This window comes from Procambarus clarkii, chromosome 91, assembly GCF_040958095.1.
Source record: "Procambarus clarkii isolate CNS0578487 chromosome 91, FALCON_Pclarkii_2.0, whole genome shotgun sequence".
NCBI lineage: Eukaryota > Metazoa > Arthropoda > Malacostraca > Decapoda > Cambaridae > Procambarus > Procambarus clarkii.
This window is the reverse complement of record NC_091240.1, coordinates 1,900,740-1,921,753: the sequence shown is the minus strand read 5'-3', so window position 1 is coordinate 1,921,753 and position 21,014 is coordinate 1,900,740.

Below are 21,014 nucleotides of genomic sequence, written 5' to 3'. Positions count from 1 at the left end.
CCCTAGCACCCCCCCACTCGCCCCCACAGCCCCCACAGCCCCCACTTGCCCCCCAGACACCCCCCAGTTCCCCCCAGACCCCTGGTGAAAGGGGGAACTCTGACACCCGAGTTTCCAAGAAGAGTCTCAAGGTTTGGTACACCAATGCTGATGGGGTAGCCAATAAAGCAGAAGAGATAAAAGAAAGAGTTAGTGAGGCAGACCCAGACATAGTGGCAATAGTGGAAACTAAAATAAATGGCATGATCTCGGATGCAATCTTTCCAGAGGGGTACCAGGTGATAAGAAAAGAAAGGACACAGAGACAGGGAGGTGGAGTGGCACTACTAATAAAGCGGAAATGGAAGTTTGATGAGCTGGAAAATCCGGGTACCAATGAAAGCACAAGCTTCATACATGGAACCCTGACAGTGGATGGGAAGAAGATTGTAATCTTGATACTCTACAATCCCCCACCAAACAGTAGAAGGCCCAGGCAGGAGTACGAGGACAGCAACAAGACATGTATGGATGAACTGCAGAGGGCAGCAACTTTAGCGCATAGAATGAGAGCGAAGCTGCTGGTCATGGGGGACCTAAATCACGGAGAGATAGATTGGGAAACGAGGAATCCCCATGGCGGGGAGGAGACCTGGGGAGCGAAGCTGGTAGACGTTATTGACAGGAATTTCCTAACACAGCATGTGAAAGAAGATACTAGGGAAAGAGGAGGGGATACGCCCAGCCTATTAGATCTCATTATCACTCAGAATGTAGAAGACATCGAGCAGTTGGAACATGAAATACCACTAGGAGCTAGTGACCATTGTGTCCTAGCCTTTGACTACATGATGGAGCTTAAAATTGTGACCAAAGGACAAGAGGTCCGGGAAAGGAGACTTGATTACAGAAAAGGGGACTACAGAGGGATAAGGGACTACCTGGGAGAAGTGCAGTGGGAGGAAGAACTTAGAGGAAAAACAGTGCAAGGTATGATGACCCAAGTCATATTGAAATGCAAGGAGGCTGAAGATAGATTTATTCCAACAATAAAGAAAAAAAGCAGGAGGGAATATAATAACCCATGGTTTAATAGACAGTGTCAGGAAGCAAAGGTGAGAAGCAGGAGGGAGTGGAGGAAGTACAGAAGACAAAGGACAGAGGACAACAGGATTAGATGTAACAGAGCTAGGAATGATTACATTAACATAAGACGAGTGTCGGAAAGAAATTATGAGAACGATATTGCAGTCAAAGCGAAAAAGCAACCAAAATTACTACATAGCCATATAAGAAGGAAGATGTCGGTAAATGACCAAGTGACAAGACTGAGGAAAACAGAAGGGGCATATACAGAAAGCGACAAGGAAATCTGCGAGGTACTGAATGCAAAATTCCATGGAGTGTTCACTACCGAGCCTGAGCAGCTCCCATTGTTAGAAGAGATTACCCAAGATGAAAGACTATCAGATATAGAGGTGACAGCAGAGGATGTAATGAAACAGTTGACAACACTGGATGCAAATAAAGCTGTTGGACCAGACAAAGTATCACCGTGGATACTTAAAGAGGCAGCGCAGGCTCTCAGCGTGCCTCTGGCAATGATCTTCAATGAGTCACTTATGTCGGGAGAATTGCCCAGTTGCTGGAAGGAGGCAAATGTCGTACCGATTTTCAAAAAGGGGGATAGGGAGGAGGCACTTAACTACAGACCCGTATCACTGACAAGCGTCCCCTGCAAAATACTTGAAAGAATAATTAGGCTAAGACTTGTTGAGCACCTGGAGAGCATTGGGTTTGTAAACAAGCACCAACATGGGTTCTGGACAGGGAAATCATGCCTAACAAACCTTTTAGAATTCTATGATAAAGTAACAAGGATAAGGCAGGACAGAGAAGGCTGGGCAGACTGCATATTTCTTGACTGCCAAAAGGCCTTTGATACGGTACCGCACATGAGACTGCTATACAAACTTGAGAGGCAGGCAGGAGTAAGCGGAAAGGCCCTAGTATGGGTGAAGAACTACCTAACAGGAAGGAGCCAGAGGGTAATGGTAAGGGGCGAAAAGTCGGACTGGCGAACAGTAACAAGTGGAGTACCTCAAGGATCGGTGCTGGGACCAATCCTCTTTCTAATTTACGTAAATGATATGTTTACAGGAGTGGAATCATACATGTCAATGTTTGCAGATGACGCAAAATTAATGAGAAGAGTTGTGACAGACGAGGATTGTAGGATCCTCCAAGAGGACTTACACAGGCTGCAGAGATGGTCAGAGAAATGGCTACTGGAGTTTAACACCAGTAAATGTAAAGTTATGGAAATGGGATCAGGTGACAGGAGACCAAAGGGACAGTACACAATGAAGGGGAACAGCCTACCTGTAACGATTCGAGAAAGAGACCTGGGAGTGGATGTGACACCCAATCTAACTCCTGAGGCACATATAAATAGGATAACGACAGCAGCGTACTCTACACTGGCGAAAATTAGAACTTCATTCAGAAACCTAAATGAGGAAGCTTTTAGGGCGCTTTACACTGCCTACGTGAGACCCGTCTTAGAGTATGCCGCGCCATCATGGAGCCCCCACCTGAAGAAACACATAAAGAAACTGGAGAAGGTTCAGAGGTTTGCGACGAGGCTTGTCCCAGAGCTACGAGGGATGGGATATGAAGAGCGGCTGAAGGAACTGAACCTTACGACACTAGAGAAAAGAAGGGAGAGAGGAGATATGATAGGGACATATAAAATACTCAGGGGAATTGACAAAGTGGAAATAGATCAAATGTTCACACGTAATAATAACAGAACGAGGGGACATGGGTGGAAACTGGAAACTCAGATGAGTCACAGAGATGTTAGGAAGTTTTCTTTTAGCGTGAGAGTAGTAGAAAAATGGAATGCACTTGGGGAACAGGTTGTGGAAGCAAATACTATTCATACTTTTAAAACTAGGTATGATAGGGAAATGGGACAGGAGTCATTGCTGTAAACAACCGATAGCTAGAAAGGCGGGATCCAAGAGTCAATGCTCGATCCTGCAAGCACATATAGGTGAGTACATATAGGTGAGTACACAACACACACACACAACACACACACACACACACACACACACAGCTGTAAGGTGCTCCAGTGGATAAGGGAGTATCTAAGCAATAGGAAGCAGAGAGTTACGGTGAGGGGTGAGACCTCCGATTGGCGTGAAGTCACCAGTGGAGTCCCACAGGGCTCTGTACTCGGTCCTATCTTGTTTCTGATATATGTAAATGATCTCCCGGAGGGTATCGATTCATTTCTCTCAATGTTTGCGGACGATGCTAAAATTATGAGAAGGATTAAAACAGAAGAGGACTGTTTGAGGCTTCAAGAAGACCTAGACAAGCTGAAGGAATGGTCGAACAAATGGTTGTTAGAGTTTAACCCAACCAAATGTAATGTAATGAAGATAGGTGTACGGAGCAGGAGGCCAGATACAAGGTATCATCTGGGAGAGGAAATTCTTCAGGAGTCAGAGAAGGAAAAAGACTTGGGGGTTGATATCACGCCAGACCTGTCTCCTGCAGCACATATCAAGCGGATAACATCAGCGGCATATGCCAGGCTGGCCAACATACGAACGGCATTCAGAAACTTGTGTAAAGAATCATTCAGAACTTTGTATACCACATATGTCAGGCCAATCCTGGAGTATGCAGCCCCAGCATGGAGTCCATATCTAGTCAAGGATAAGACTAAACTGGAAAAGGTTCAAAGGTTTGCCACCAGACTAGTACCCGAGCTGAGAGGTATGAGCTACGAGGAGAGACTACGGGAATTAAACCTCACTTCGCTGGAAGACAGAAGAGTTAGGGGGGACATGATCACCACATTCAAGATTCTGAAGGGGATTGATAGGGTAGATAAAGACAGTATATTTAACACAAGGGGAACACGCACAAGGGGACACAGGTGGAAACTGAGTGCCCAAATGAGCCACATAGATATTAGAAAGAACTTTTTTAGTGTCAGAGTGGTTGACAAATGGAATGCATTAGGGGGTGATGTGGTGGAGGCTGACTCCATACACAGTTTCAAGTGTAGATATGACAGAGCCCGATAGGCTCAGGAATCTGTACACCTGTTGATTGACGGTTGAGAGGCGGGACCAAAGAGCCAGAGCTCAACCCCCGCAAACACAACTAGGTGAGTACAACTAGGTGAGTACACAACACACACACACACACACACATTGGATTCGAGAGTGGAAGAAGTGGCACTGAGAGCTAAGTTTGTAGAAGTGAAAGAGAGGAACTTTCTGGTGCAACTTCATGATGATGTGATGGAATCAACAAGAAGATAAGGTGATGGACCATCTATTGCAAGACTTAGAGCATTAGCCCATGATTTTGAGAAGCAGTGCTCGGTGGGGAAGAGGAAAAGCGTAATATTTTTGTGGAAGTACAGAGGACTCAGACCAGAAGCAATCACAGTGTAAACACAAGCAAAAGAAACATGTTTACATCAATCGGGAGAGTTGAGGAGATGCACAGACCACACTCAACTGCTACATAGGCACATTGCGTGTGTGTGTGTGTGTGTGTGTGTGTGTGTGTGTGTGTGTGTGTGTGTGTGTGTGTGTGTGTGTGTGTGTGTGTGTGTGTGTGTGTGTGTGTGTGTATAATTACCAAAGTGTAATTACCTAAGTGTAGTTACAGGATGAGAGCTACGCTCGTGGTGCCCCGTCTTCCCAGCACTCTTTGTCATATAACGCTTTGAAACTACTGACGGTCTTGGCCTCCACCACCTTCTCCCCTAACTTGTTCCAACCGTCTACCACTCTGTTTGCGAAAGTGAATATTCTTATATTTCTTCGGCATCTGTGTTTAGCTAGTTTATATCTCCAGTTCCAGGTCTCAGGAAATCTTTCCTATCGATTTTATCAATTCCTGTTACTATTAGTATACTATTATGTGTGTGTGTGTGTATTCACCTAGTTGTATTCACCTAGTTGTTGTGTTTGCGGGGGTTGAGCTTTGCTCTTTCGGCCCGCCTCTCAACTGTCAATCAACTGTTTACTAACTACTTTTTTTTTTCCTCCAGACCACACCACACACACACACACACCCCAGGAAGCAGCCCGTAACAGCTGACTAACTCCCAGGTACCTATTTACTGCTAGGTAACAGGGGCATTCAGGGTGAAAGAAACTTTGCCCATTTGTTTCTGCCTCGAGCGGGAATCGAACCCGCGCCACAGAATTACGAGTCCTGCGCGCTATCCACCAGGCTACGAGGCCCCTAACCTCGCCCCTGTGTGTGTGTGTGTGTGTGTGTGTGTGTGTGTGTGTGTGTGTGTGTGTGTGTGTGTGAATTATTATTACTCACAGATTCCACATTTTAAAATAGAGAGTATTGTACATTTAAAGAGATGCAGTAACTTTAATAATAATAATAATAATAATAATAATAATAATAATAATAATAATAATAATAATAAAATATAATAAAAACTGATTTATACCTAATCTTTACCATTTTTCAAGAGTCGTATTTCCAGGACGGCGGGTGGGGGGGGGGAGAAAGTTGAGAGGTGGAGCAGGTCTGGGACCAGTTCTGAACGGGAGATCTTGAGTATATAATTACTATACAGACCCACCGTGAAGCACAGACAGGCTGCAGTTGTCCCCACAGTTCTGGGTGTCCAGTGGTGGGCCCCCAGTTGTGTAGGAGTACCTTAGATGATAAACAGATAAGTGTAGACTCAGGTGTTGATGAACTGGTAGACGAATGCTATGCGTACTAGTGACTTTAGGTATTGTATGTACTACCTCTATCTATATTCCACACATTATGTTTGTAACTCATCTTCTATGTATGTACTTTTACCTGAATAAAAATTTGAATTTGAATTTGAACGTTGGCGGGTGGTTGTGGAGTGTCGCCTGTCGCCCTGGAGCGTGAAGGACCTGTAGCCTCATGGTTGATTGATGAAGATTAAGCCACCCAAACGGTGGCACGGGCATGAATAGCCCGTAAGTGGTGGCCCTTTTAAGCCATTACCAGTATCAAGAGATGATACTAGAGATCTGTGGAGGTGCGACTGCACCCTGCGTGACGGGAGATGTCTCTCGTGAGCCTCATGGGGCGCCCTGGGATATATATTATTGTCTCCCTCCTCCCTCATCTTTCTCGCCCTTGTCCTTCTCTCCCTCTCCTCTCTCTCTTCACCTCTACCCTCCTCTCCTATCCCGCTTCGCCCTTCTTACCTTGTCTCCTGGTTTATATTCACCTTTCACCTTTTGTCTTTCATTATAATAATTATTACACCATCTGGCCATACCATCTGGCCACCTGACCACGCCACCTGGCCATTCCCCGTGGCCACTCCACCTGGCTGCTCCTTCCTACGTTTCCTGTCGCTCCATCAACATGTAGCAAGTGTGTGTGTGTGTGTGATGGAGCAGGTGGTGGTGTGCCAGGCACCTCTGACGGGTGCCAGAGCCCTGGAGGGGGAGGAGGAGAGCCTTGACACGGGGGTGACCTGACAGGTCATGATGACAGACCGGCTGGTTAACTCTACCACCTTGATGTCTGTCATCACAACTCACCACCATCAGCGCCCTCGGCCGCCATATTACTCCCAGCTGTTGTCTTATCTTCAACCTTTACACAGTGCAACTTTATATACAACTGGAATGCTGTTATTATTATTGGTTTTATTATTATGTTAGTGTATTATTTAATAATATTTATCATTTTTGGTATATCCAGATGAGGAAGCTGCACAGCTGTTGACCTTATTAAGTCTACGGTACTCACAAGATGAGTAATATCTCGGTGTGTGTGTGTGTGTGTGTGTGTGTGTGTGTGTGTGTGTGTGTGTGTGTGTGTGTGTGTGTGTGTGTGTGAGTGAGTGAGTGAGTGAGTGAGTGAGTGAGTGAGTGAGTGAGTGAGTGAGTGAGTGAGTGAGTGAGTGAGTGAGTGAGTGAGTGAGTGAGGGGTGCACAATCATGCGAGCATTGCCTAATAATGAGCCTTAATAGTCATAAATAGATGCCTTGACGCTATTATAACAAGACAACATACAGATACTCACTGAGAGCTGATTTGCTGTGTAGCAATTACTCTGTGAAGGGGGGGGGGATAATGTTGAGGGGGGGTATAAGAATCGAAAGACAGACAGATAGACAAGAAACAGCGAAACAGGTAAACAGAAACATACAGTGCCAGATAGACATACAGATAAGACAGAGATAGTAAGAAAGGATGTATACAGAAGCAACATTAAAAACAAAAGCAAGAGAGAGGGAAAATGCAAGAATATTTCAAACAAAAGAAACCAGTTTCTGAACAATGGAAAGGAAGGAACGTAGGAGAAGGCTGTGAGGGAGGAAGCAAGGTAGAGGTAGAGGTTATGAAACAGAGAGAGAGAGAGAAAGAGAGAGAGAGAGAGAGAGATAAACAAGTTGATATGGCGGGAGGAAACAAAAGAAGGTGAGGGCGCCCTCACACTGAAGGTGAGAGGTGAAGTTTATGCCCCACACAGGTAAGTGGGCCACGAATATCACCTTATAAGCCACGGGAGAAGAGCTGAGAGAAGGGAGATAGGAAGAGGAGACAACCTGAAAGGGAGAGCGGAATTAGAAGAGAGGAGAGACGGACTGGGTTCACTCGAACCCGCGCCCAACGGACTGCTAACCGCCACCTCTACCACTGTACCACCCTAACCTACTAAAAGTTATACAACCTGGGATTCTATTGAACTGACAGACAGTCTGGAGGCCTCTAATAGGCTAATAGACAGACAATAGACTAGAAACTACATGTTACAATAGAAAATGGAAGAGAAGAGGAGAACGGGGGAAGAAATAGATCCGTGGTTTACAAATAGGGTGGTGAAGAATATATGTGGTGGGGCAGAAATGGGGTGGTGGGGGCAGAAATGGGGTGGTGGGGGCCAGAAATGGGGGTGGTGGGGGCAGAAATGGGGTGGTGGGGGCAGAAATGGGGTGGTGGGGGCAGAAATGGGGTGGTGAGGGCCAGAAATGGGGGTGGTGGGGGCAGAAATGGGGTGGTGGGGGCAGAAATGGGGTGGTGGGGGCAGAAATGGGGTGGTGGGGGCAGAAATGGGGTGGTGGGGGCAGAAATGGGGTGGTGGGGGCAGAAATGGGGTGGTGGGGGCAGAAATGGGGTGGTGGGGGCAGAAATGGGGGTGGTGGGTTCAGAAATGGGGTGGTGGGGGCAGAAATGGGGTGGTGGGGGCCAGAAATGGGGGTGGTGGGGGCAGAAATGGGGTGGTGGGGGCAGAAATGGGGTGGTGGGGGCAGAAATGGGGGTGGTGGGGGCAGAAATAGGGTGGTGGGGGCAGAAATGGGGTGGTGGGGGCAGAAATGGGGGTGGTGGGGGCAGAAATGGGGTGGTGGGGGCAGAAATGGGGTGGTGGGGGCAGAAATAGGGTGGTGGGGGCAGAAATGGGGTGGTGGGGGCAGAAATGGGGGAGGTGGGGGCAGAAATGGGGGTGGTGGGGGCAGAAATGGGGTGGTGGGGGCAGAAATGGGGTGGTGGGGGCAGAAATGGGGGTGGTGGGGGCAGAAATGGGGTGGTGGGGGCAGAAATGGGGTGGTGGTGGGGTGGGAAGAGAGGAAGAGGATAAAGTCGCCTTCAGTACCTGAACCAGTTCTGTGACGTCATCCTTCATTATACGAATGATCTGACATCATCATTTTATGTGGCTCACCACACGCACACTGTGAGAGAGAGAGAGAGAGAGAGAGAGAGAGAGAGAGAGAGAGAGAGAGAGAGAGAGAGAGAGAGAGAGAGAGAGAGAGAGAGAGAGAGAGAGAGAGAGAGAGAGAGAGAGAGGCTCTCAACCTTCAACAGTCTCATGCTGGAAGTGCCATTCTCAAGAACATCACTCCATCAGCGTTCATTCCTTCCGAGACTTACTCGCATCTGGAACTTGTTCGCTCAACAGATTGATACACGGGAGATCAGGTCAACTGTTCACATGAAGACTCTGGCACACAGCTGGCTACAAGATCATCCTGTTCCTTATATGATTGTTACTTAATGTTTTTTAATGAATAAAGGCTATTCCTTCTAAAGCAAAAAATACCAGGCTCATGAAATAAATGGGCATCTAGGAGTAGGTTTCAACTTAGCTTACATAAGTTAATATATGATAGTTCCCATTGTGTTAGTTTCAAAGTATACTCTTATGTAATAAATGAGTTTCTAGGTGTAGGCTTCAGATGAGCTGAGGTAGGATAACAGCTCTTGCTTGCAGTTTCACTAGGTATGTTATTAGGCATCCCTTATGAATCCTAGTCTTAGTTAAAAAAAAAAAAAAAAAAAAAAAGAGAGAGAGAGAGAGAGAGAGAGAGAGAGAGAGAGAGAGAGAGAGAGAGAGAGAGAGAGAGAGAGAGAGAGAGAGAGAGAGAGAGAGAGAGAGAGAGAGAGAGAGAGAGAGAGAGAGAGAGAGACAGAGACAGAGAGAGAGAGAGAGAGAGAGAGAGAGAGAGAGAGAGAGAGAGAGAGAGAGAGAGAGAGAGAGAGAGAGAGAGGGGGGGGGGAGGATTATGTGGAAATCAGCCTTTAAGCACGTGCCAGGTTCCCCCAATTAGAGATCGTCAACAGCATTGTTTGTGTCAAAGGTTAGAGGTCATGGCCGTGAAGGTCACGAGCCCAGGAAGCTGATTTGTTTTTCTATAGAATAATTATGTGTGTGTGTGTTCACCTAGTTGTGTTTGCGGGGGTTGAGCTTTGCTCTTTTGGCCCGCCTCTCAACTGTCAATCAACTGTTTACTAACTACTTTTTTTCACACACACACACCCAGGAAACAGCTGACTAACTCCCAGGTACCTATTTACTGCTAGGTAACAGGAGCATTCAGGGTGAAAGAAACTTTGCCCGTTTGTTCCTGCCTGGTGAGGGAATCGAACCCGCGCCACAGAATTAAGAGTCCTGCGCGCTATCCACCAGGCTACCAAATTATGAGGAAAGAATTATGAGGAAGGAATTATGAGGGAATTATGAGGAGATGAGAAGTTTCCTAAGGGAAATACCTTGGGACACAGACCTCAGAGCTAAGTCTGTACAAGATATGATGGACTATGTCACCCAAAAGTGTCAGGAGGCAGTAAACAGGTTCATCCCGGCCCAAAGGGGAAAAATCCGAGAAGCAAAAGAAGAATCCATGGTAAAATAGGGCATGTATGGAAGCAAAGAAACTGAACAAAAGGGCGTGGAGGAACTTCCGGAATAACAGAACACCAGAAAGCAGAGAGATATACCAGAGAACCAGGAATGAGTATGTTAATGTGAGAAGAGAAGCAGAGAAAATTTATGAAAATGATATAGCAAGCAAAGCCAAAACCGAACCAAAGCTACTCCACAGTCACATCAGGAGGAAAACAACAGTGAAAGAACAGGTAAGGAAACTTAGAACAGGCGAGGACAGGTATACAGAGAATGACAGAGAGGTGTGTGAAGAACTCAACAAGAGGTTCCAGGAGGTCTTCACAAGAGAACAAGGTGAGGTCACTGTGCTAGAAGAAAGGGAAGTAAACCAGGCGGCCTTGGAAGGGTTAGAAATTACGAGAGAGGAGGTCAAGAGACACCTGCTGGACCTGGATGTTAGAAAGGCTGTTGGTCCAGACGGGATCTCGCCATGGGTACTATGAAAGAGTGTACAGAGTCACTTTGCTTGCCACTCTCCATAGTGTATAGTAGGTCACTGGAGATGGGAGATCTACCAGAAATATGGAAGACGGCGAATGTGGTCCCAATATACAAAAAGGGCGACAGGCAAGAGGCACTGAACTACAGGCCAGTATCCTTGACTTGTATACCATGCAAAGTGATGGAGAAGATCGTGAGAAAAAAACCTAGTAACACATCTGGAGAGAAGGGACTTCGTGACAACCCATCAACATGGGTTCAGGGAGGGTAAATCTTGCCTGACTGGCTTAATAGAATTCTACGACCAGGTGACACAGATTAAGCAAGAAAGAGAGGGCTGGGCGGACTGCATTTTCTTGGATTGTTGGAAAGCCTTTGACACAGTACCTCATAAGAGGCTGGTACATAAACTGGAGAGACAGGCAGGTGTAGCTGGTAAGGTGCTCCAGTGGATAAGGGAGTACCTAAGCAATAGGAAGCAGAGAGTTACGGTGAGGGGCGAGATGTCAGATTGGCGTGAAGTCACCAGTGGAGTCCCACAGGGCTCTGTGCTCAGTCCTATCTTGTTTCTGATATATGTAAATGATCTCCCGGAGGGTATAGATTCATTTCTCTCAATATTTGCACTAACATCATACATCTTTAAAATCTTTGAGAGAGTGCTAAGAAGTAAGATCATAAAATACATGGAATCACAGCATCTCCATAACCCGGACAACATGGTTTCAGAACAGGGCGCTCTTGCCTGTCACAGTTGCTGGACCACTATGACATGGCCTTAGATGCCATGGAAGACCACCCTCCGTCACTATGTGATGGAATGCGAAAAGATACGTGAATTTAATGACAATTCTATAACCAATGTTCTAACGATGTGTAACTGTTTCATTCAAAATGATCTGCTAACAGAAATTTAAGCCAAATATCCCCAGTTTGCTAACTGTAGGTAGTAACTAAGTGATTGTAACCTATCCACTGCTGCCCACTAGATAGGGGGCGGCGTGCAGGACAAACATATCAATTGTGACACTAGCTCTCCACATGTCAGTTGCTTAATTTAGAAACTGTACTTGTGGTCGATCTCGGACCCATTGTTGATGTGACGACTTATATTAAATTTTGTAACTAGCTCATCAAGATTGTAACTTGCTTAGCTAAATGAATTGTGGGGTTCAGTCCCTGAGCCCATTATGTGCCTCTGTAACCCTTTCCACTACCGCCCACGAGATGGGTATGGGGTGCATAATAAATGAACTAAACTAACTAACTCAATGTTTGCTGACAATGCCAAAATTATGAGAAGGATTAAGACAGAGGAGAACTGCTTGAGGCTTCAAGAAGACCTAGACATGCTGAAGGAATGGTCGAACAAACGGTTGTTAGAGTTTAACCCTGGTTGATACCTGGTTGATGGGGTTCTGGGAGTTCTTCTACTCCCCAAGCCCGGCCCGAGGCCAGGCTCGACTTGTGAGAGTTTGGTCCACCAGGCTGTTGCTTGGAGCGGCCCGCAGGCCCACATACCCACCACAGCCCGGTTGGTCCGGCACTCCTTGGAGGAATAAATCTAGTTTCCTCTTGAAAATGTCCACGGTTGTTCCGGCAATATTTCTTATGCTTGCTGGGAGGACGTTGTACAACCGCGGACCTCTGATGTTCATACAGTGTTCTCTGATTGTGCCTATGGCACCTCTGCTCTTCACTGGTTCTATTCTACATTTTCTTCCATGTCGTTCACTCCAGTACGTTGTTATTTTACTGTGTAGATTTGGTACTTGGCCCTCCAGTATCTTCCAGGTGTATATTATTTGATATCTCTCTCGTCTTCTTTCTAGTGAGTACATTTGGAGGGCTTTGAGACGATCCCAATAATTTAGGTGCTTTATTGCGTCTATGCGTGCCGTATATGTTCTCTGTATTCCCTCTATTTCAGCAATCTCTCCTGCTCTGAAGGGGGAAGTGAGTACTGAACAGTACTCAAGACGGGACAACACAAGTGCCTTGAAGAGTACAACCATTGTGATGGGATCCCTGGATTTGAAAGTTCTCGTAATCCATCCTATCATTTTTCTGGCTGTCGCAATATTTGCTTGGTTATGCTCCTTAAACGTTAGGTCGTCAGACATAATTATTCCCAAATCCTTTACATGCTGTTTTCCTACTATGGGTACATTTGATTGTGTTTTGTACTCTGTATTATGTTTAAGGTCCTCATTTTTACCGTACCTGAGTACCTGGAATTTATCACTGTTAAACATCATATTATTTTCTGATGCCCAGTCGAAAACTTTATTAATATCAGCTTGAAGTTTTTCAATGTCCTCAGCCGAGGTAATTTTCAAACTGATTTTTGTGTCATCTGCAAAGGATGATACGAACCCAACCAAATTTAATGCAATGAATACAGGTGTAGGGAGCAGGAGGCCAGATACAATATATCATCTGGGAGATGAAATTCTTCGAGAGTCAGAGAGAGAAAAAGACTTGGGGGTTAATATCACGCCAGACCTGTCTCCTGCAGCACATATCAAAAGGATAACATCAGCGGCATATGCCAGGCTGGCCAACATAAGAACGGCATTCAGAAACTTCGTCCCAGAGGCCGCGAGGCCGCTAAGCAGTGAGAGATGACACAGGTGAGGGAGACTGGCCGGCGCCTCCATCAGTGTCACGGGGCAGCCATTGTCCTCCTTCACTCAACACGGACACAATACATGAACAAGTGTGAGAATGTAAATATTGATGCGCAACATACACAACACCGAGGGAATGTGTACTATCAACAGTAGTAGTAGTACTTATAGTAACGCTGAGCACCACCCTCCATATATTGACCTAAACCACAATTAGGAAGTACAAATTGGTGCTACTGAATTTAGACAAACCGGAAAAGTTTTTTATACTGATATTTCAGAGAAAACTTAACCTTCTAGCCTAACCATCCTAGGGCTAATACACGCCATCTGAGGCCTAACATAGTAAATATATATATATACTATAATAGTCCTAAGAAAAATAAGCTTGGTTTTTATTTGTATTTTGTCGGACTCTGTAAAGTGAATAGTGCCAAGGATGGCTTGTAATATTAGCACCATAATGCTATAGTCCTGACTACTCTATCACGCCTTGCTCATTGTCTGTCAAGTGTATACATAGTGTGTAGCAAGTGTATGTATAGTGTGTCATGTGTATGTATACAAGTGTATCCTGCAGGGACACGTGGGTGGTGAATGGAACAGGAAGGGCGACGTTGCAGACACGTGGGCGTGTTGTTGCTATAGAGACAAGTGCCGTGTGTGTATCCGGCCGGAAAGTGACGAATCTTTTCCTGACGGGAAAATAAAAGAAAAAACATTATCTATAATGGTTGTGTGACGCGTATAGTGAGGGACACCTGGTGTTGTGGCTGTGTGTCTGCTTGTTCCTCTGTGGCTCAAGTATCTGTTTGTCTCAGTGGGGCTATTCAAGTCACAGCAGTTCCCTAACTGGGGGAAGAGGGGGCATCAGGTGAGAAGGAAAGTTGCCCAACCGTCTCTGTTTTGTTTCGGCTGTGAGTCGACAATGTTGATCGGCTCACTGGACCCATTTGAGAGAGAGAGAGAGAGAGAGAGAGAGAGAGAGAGAGAGAGAGAGAGAGAGAGAGAGAGAGAGAGAGAGAGAGAGAGAGAGAGAGAGAGAGAGAGAGAGAGAGAGAGAGAGAGAGAGAGAGAGAGAGAGAGAGAGAGAGAGAGAGAGAGACAGACAGACAGACAGACAGACAGACAGACAGACAGACAGACAGACAGACAGACAGACAGACAGACAGACAGACAGACAGACAGACAGACAGACAGACAGACTGACTGACAGACAGAGAAGCAGGTAATTAAGAATTAGATAATAGTAAGACTGAGAATAAGTGAAAAAATAGGTCAAGGAAAAGGGAGTAAGACAGAAAACAAAATGAAAAGGAGGAGCGTGCGAAACGGGGAGTGAAACCCTCCCCCAGCCACCCCCAGACCGCCCCCCAGCCGCCCCCAGCCGCCCCCAGCCGCCCCCAGCCACCCCCAGCCGCCCCCAACCGCCCACAGCCGCCCCAGGCTCCCTCCTTCACACACAAAAAAGCCGCAAGATCCAGTTTGGTCTTGACGATGCACCATGGCTGCTCTTAGCTCTGCCATCATGCCGACCAAACACGTGCCTGGCGGCTACACAGCTCATTCCTGCCTACTGGTGTTTGACCACCACGTGAAGGCTCAGGAAGGGCCGGGGGTGGGTGGCACCCCCCCTCATGGGCACCTACCCCCCCTCCCCATCTTGGCTTCTTCCAGTCCCTCCTGTGGCCATGGTCACCTGTGTAGCACACACACACACACACACACACACACACACACACACACACACACACACACACACACACACACACACACACACACACACACACACACACACACACACACACAGGTGGAGGCTGACTAAATACACAGTTTCAAGTGTAGATATGATAGAGCCCAGTAGGCTCAGGAACCTGTACATCAGTTGATTGACGGTTGAGAGGCGGGACCAAAGAGCCAGAGCTCAACCCCCGCAAGCACAACTAGGAGAGCACACAAACACACACATACATGGTGGGAGGGAATTATCAGGGGAATTTTGACTAAATAGCACTGGGAAGGGGGTCAGGATAAGGATTTGGGATGGGACGGGGGGAATGGAATAGTGCCAATGCAGGTGACGGATCTCCCAATCCTGAGCACTCCAGGTGCAAACTCTGTGAGCAGGAACTGCGGCACGATCTTCCACACTACATCACTGAATGCCCAGTTATTAGACCTTTCAGACCAGTTGGCATGAGGTACCTGGAGCTTTGCAATTACTTTATTCACTCTCGTATTCTTGAAGATATCCTCACAGTGTACCTAAAATTTGCCAGTGCAGGCTATTAAACATATGGCCCTGTATGACTAACCATCCTGCGAGATGGGGATTTGTATTACCACTGCTACCTTATTCACTCTTGTGTTGATGATATCCTCAAAATGCATCCGGAGTCTGCCAGTGCAGACCGCTTATCACATGCCTCTGTATGACTAACCATCCTGTGTGATGGGGATTTTTTAGCATCACCTAGTTAGCTTTATTGACACACTGTACTCCACTTCATATAGTCTAGGGTAGCTGCACTAATGCAGATGTACCTCATATCTCAATAGAAAAAAAAGTGCCCAACCACTTAGACGGTCGGGAATTGAACGCCGACCTGCATGAAGCGAGACCGTCGCTCTACCGTCCAGTCCAAGTGGTTGGACAGAATATGCAATATGAAGGAGACCATTCAGAAAATGATAAGGAAATTTGTGAGCAATCATCAGTCTCCATCATCAATTATCAATCATCATCAATTACAGTCTTCCTAGTGTAGTGGTTAAGACACTCGCCTGGCGTTACGCGAGCACTTTGTCCAGGGTTCGTATCCTGGCCGGGGAGGATTGATTGGGCGCAAATTCTTAACTGTAGCCTCTGTTTAACTCAACAGTAAAATGTGTACTTGGTTGTAACAACGATTCTTCGCGGCGGGGATCGTATTCCAGGGACCTGCCCGAAACGCTACGCGTACTAGTGGCTCTACAAGAATGTAACAACTCTTGTATATATAAATAAAATAAATAAAAATAGTGTGAGTGGTAGGTGAATAAAGGGTCAAAGGTCTATAGTGGTAGATACCGATAGATCGAAGGTCAACATTGTTTATTTTATTAAATAAATAAAATATTTATTTTATTATGTGCATGTATGGAACTGATCTAGACAACATGAAATATGGTACCTAGAGATGTTGTGTGATGTTTAACGATGCCCATACCCAGCTACCATGGCATCATTCCATGTACACCCCTCCCTGTGGCACCCTTCCCTATGGCACCCCTCCCTATGGCACCCCTCCCCATGGCACCCCTCCCTATGGCACCCCTCCATATGGCACCCTTCCCAGTGGCACAGAAAAGGGTGCCACAGGGAAAACTGCAGGGGGGTTCGGGTAAAATTTGACCCGTCGCCGTTTTCAGTAATTGGCATATTTTCGGTATAAACTTTTTTTTATAAAAATGTTATACGTCTGTCGTGTTATACTCCCACAGATGGCACACCTGTTGTGTTATACTCTCACAGATGGCACACCTGTTCTGTTATATTCCCACAGATGGCACACCTGTTGTGTTATACTCTCACAGATGACACACCTGTTCTGTTATATTCCCACAGATGGCACACCTGTTGTGTTATACTCTCACAGATGACACACCTGTTCTGTTATATTCCCACAGATGGCACACCTGTTGTGTTATACTCTCACAGATGGCACACCTGTTCTGTTATATTCCCACAGATGGCACACCTGTCCTGTTATACTCCCACAGATGGCACACCTGTCGTGTTATACTACCACAGATGGCACACCTGTCCTCTTATACTCCCACAGATGGCACACCTGTCGTGTTATACTACCACAGATGGCACACCTGTCCTGTTATACTCCCACAGATGGCACACCTGTCCTCTTATACTCCCACAGATGGCACACCTGTCGTGTTATACTACCACAGATGGCACACCTGTCCTGTTATACTCCCACAGATGGCACACCTGTCCTGTTATACTCCCACAGATGGCACACCTGTCCTGTTATACTCCCACAGATGGCACACCTGTCCTGCTATACTCCCACAGATGGCACACCTGTCCTGTTATACTACCACAGATGGCACACCTGTCCTGTTATACTACCACAGATGGCACACCTGTACTGTTATACTCCCACAGATGGCACACCTGTCCTGTTATACTCCCACAGATGGCACACCTGTCCTGTTATACTCCCACAGATGGCACACCTGTCCTGTTATACTACCACAGATGGCACACCTGTCCTGTTATACTCCCACAGATGGCACACCTGTCCTGTTATACTACCACAGATGGCACACCTGTCCTGTTATACTCCCACAGATGGCACACCTGTCCTGTTATACTACCACAGATGGCACACCTGTCCTGTTATACTACCACAGATGGCACACCTGTCCTGTTATACTCCCACAGATGGCACACCTGTCCTGTTATACTCCCACAGATGGCACACCTGTCCTGTTATACTCCCACAGATGGCACACCTGTCCTGTTATACTACCACAGATGGCACACCTGTCCTGTTATACTACCACAGATGGCACACCTGTCCTGTTATACTCCCACAGATGGCACACCTGTCCTGTTATACTCCCACAGATGGCATACCTGTCCTGTTATACTCCCACAGATGGCACACCTGTCCTGTTATACTACCACAGATGGCACACCTGTCCTGTTATACTCCCACAGATGGCACACCTGTCCTGTTATACTCCCACAGATGGCACACCTGTCCTGTTATACTCCCACAGATGGCACACCTGTCCTGTTATACTACCACAGATGGCACACCTGTCCTGTTATACTACCACAGATGGCACACCTGTCCTGTTATACTCCCACAGATGGCACACCTGTCCTGTTATACTCCCACAGATGGCACACCTGTCCTGTTATACTCCCACAGATGGCACACCTGTCCTGTTATACTACCACAGATGGCACACCTGTCCTGTTATACTACCACAGATGGCAAACCTGTCCTGTTATACTCCCACAGATGGCACACCTGTCCTGTTATACTCCCACAGATGGCACACCTGTCCTGTTATACTACCACAGATGGCACACCTGTCCTGTTATACTCCGACAGATGGCACACCTGTCCTGTTATACTACCACAGATGGCACACCTGTCCTGTTATACTCCCACAGATGGCACACCTGTCCTGTTATACTACCACAGATGGCACACCTGTCCTGTTATACTACCACAGATGGCACACCTGTCCTGTTATACTCCCACAGATGGCACACCTGTCCTGTTATACTCCGACAGATGGCACACCTGTCCTGTTATACTACCACAGATGGCACACCTGTCCTGTTATACTCCGACAGATGGCACACCTGTCCTGTTATACTACCACAGATGGCACACCTGTCCTGTTATACTCCCACAGATGGCACGCCTGTCCTGTTATACTACCACAGATGGCACACCTGTGTTGTATTTTATAAACGGGACGTGTTCTGCTCAGCACGTGTTGTTCATGGGACTGAGAACAGGAGATGCTTTTTCACCCATAAGGTTATAAACCCGTGGAACCGCCTACCCGCCGTAGCCGTAAATGTCAAAACTCTGTTGGGTTGTAAATACAGCTGGAAAAGATCATGAGGGCAAATGGGGGGACCTTTGACAACCCACAGGGTTCCTGTCCTCGTCAAGGCCACGAGTATTAGTGGCCCCTCAGGTAAATTCAGGTAAATATTTGTATAGATGATTCATCCGTTTCGTTCTCAAGTGTGGTTGCATGATGGAGTACTAACTCATGTGTTTAGTCCTATCTAATGTTTGTCATCTATATTATGCTTGATGGGGTTGAGTTTGATCTCTCTAACTGGTGTACCACGGCCAGTTAGGAAATGTATATGTTTATCTCTCAGAATGTTTGGTAATATGTTTATTGTTTGTGATGTGTGTATATGTATGTATTAACACGATGTACTGAACGGGGTGAGAATAGCTTGAGCTACCTCATCCCTCTGTGTGTATTTTACCTCAATAAACTTATTTCAATTTCAACGGTCACTTGAAACTGTTTTTAGTCTTTCTCCACAATATAGCCTCATATTTTATTTTAATTTTTATTTTATTTTATTAATGTATACAAGAGTTCTTACATTTTTATAAATCCACTAACACGCATAGCGTTTTGGGCAAGTCCTTATTCTTAATTTTCACTGGAATACAACCCGCCAAATCGTTTAACAACCAGGTACCCATTCACTGCTGGGTGAACAGAGGCGTATAGTTCAGGATTGGCGCCCGGTCAATCCTCCCCGGCCAGGATACGAACCCAGGTTGAAGCGAAGCTTGGGATATATATGGTCTTTCCCTGTGCTCACTCCGCTGACACTAGACAAATTATTTATGAAGACTGTGGCACATTTGGGTACTCAGTTGCCACATGTCCTCTTCCTTGCTCCTTTACTACCAAGTCCAAACAATCTGTCATTGCTCGTCGTATCTGTTTTCATGAGAATTAGTGTTATTTAAATTAATAGTCATATCTCCCCTGACTCTTCTGTCTTCCAGTGACGCGAGGTTTACTTCCCATAATATTTCCTGGTAACTCGTACCTCTCAGCTCTGGAACACGTCTGGTGACACGAATCTGGACCTTCTCCGGCACAGTTTTGTGTTTGATAAGATAAGAACTCCACGCTGGCGCCGTATATTTCAGAATTGGCCTGACACGTGTGTGCCGTGCCTGGTCCTCAGTGATTCCTTATTCAGGTTTCTGAAAGCAGGTTTTGTGTTGACTAACCTATCATACGCGGCTGATGATATCGGTCTGATGTGGGTTTCGGGAGACAGGTTTGGTGTGATATCAACCCCTCAGAACTTTCTCTGTCAGATTCTTGAAGGATTTCCTCTCCAGTTTGGCGCCTTGTGTCTGGCCTGTTGTTTCAGCACCAAGCATTTTGTGCTTGTTTGTTTAAAGATTTAAATAAAGGATGGACAGAGTTGGATTTCGTTATGGTTCTAATCGGTGTTTTATGTTCAGTAATGTTGACTAAACCACACACTAGAAAGTGAAGGGACGACGACGTTTCGATCGTCAAGTCGATCACAATCGACTTGAGAATGGTCCAGGACGGATCGAAACGTCGTCGTCTCTTCACTTTCTATTGTGTGGTTTGGTCAGCATACTTCAACCACGTTATTGTGATTCCTCGCCTGAATGTTGAGTAATTATTGACCCACGAGGAAATGAGTTCCTTGTGGGTCGCAGAACAGCAGCCGCAGATAGCGTCAGATCTGGAGAGATTAGTGAATAATGTAGTATAGGGTGTTCACAGTGAGGTGTATAGTAGCCGATTTGAAAGAAAAAGGCCTTCATTTGTAGATATTTTCTTACTATTATGTGTCACAATTAGAATTTGGTATGTTATCTGTGTTGGACTACAGAAATTTCCCCTTCTGCTCTGCTCGCAATTTTAATTGGGCATTGTTTATTTGGTAGTAGATACTGTCCTTGTAGTTTCTGGTGTACCTGCTACAATTTATATACAGTATATATATTTGGCAAATCAAGAGTGCTGTGAGAGTACTAACCAGCCAGGGAAGAGTCGTCAAGTTTCTGTGGATCCCCTCCCATGTTGGGATATGTGGAAATGAAAGAGCTGGCTGCTGAAGGCGCTGAACGTGACCATATTGAATACTTCATACCCAAGACTCTGCTACAAATTAGAGGTATTAT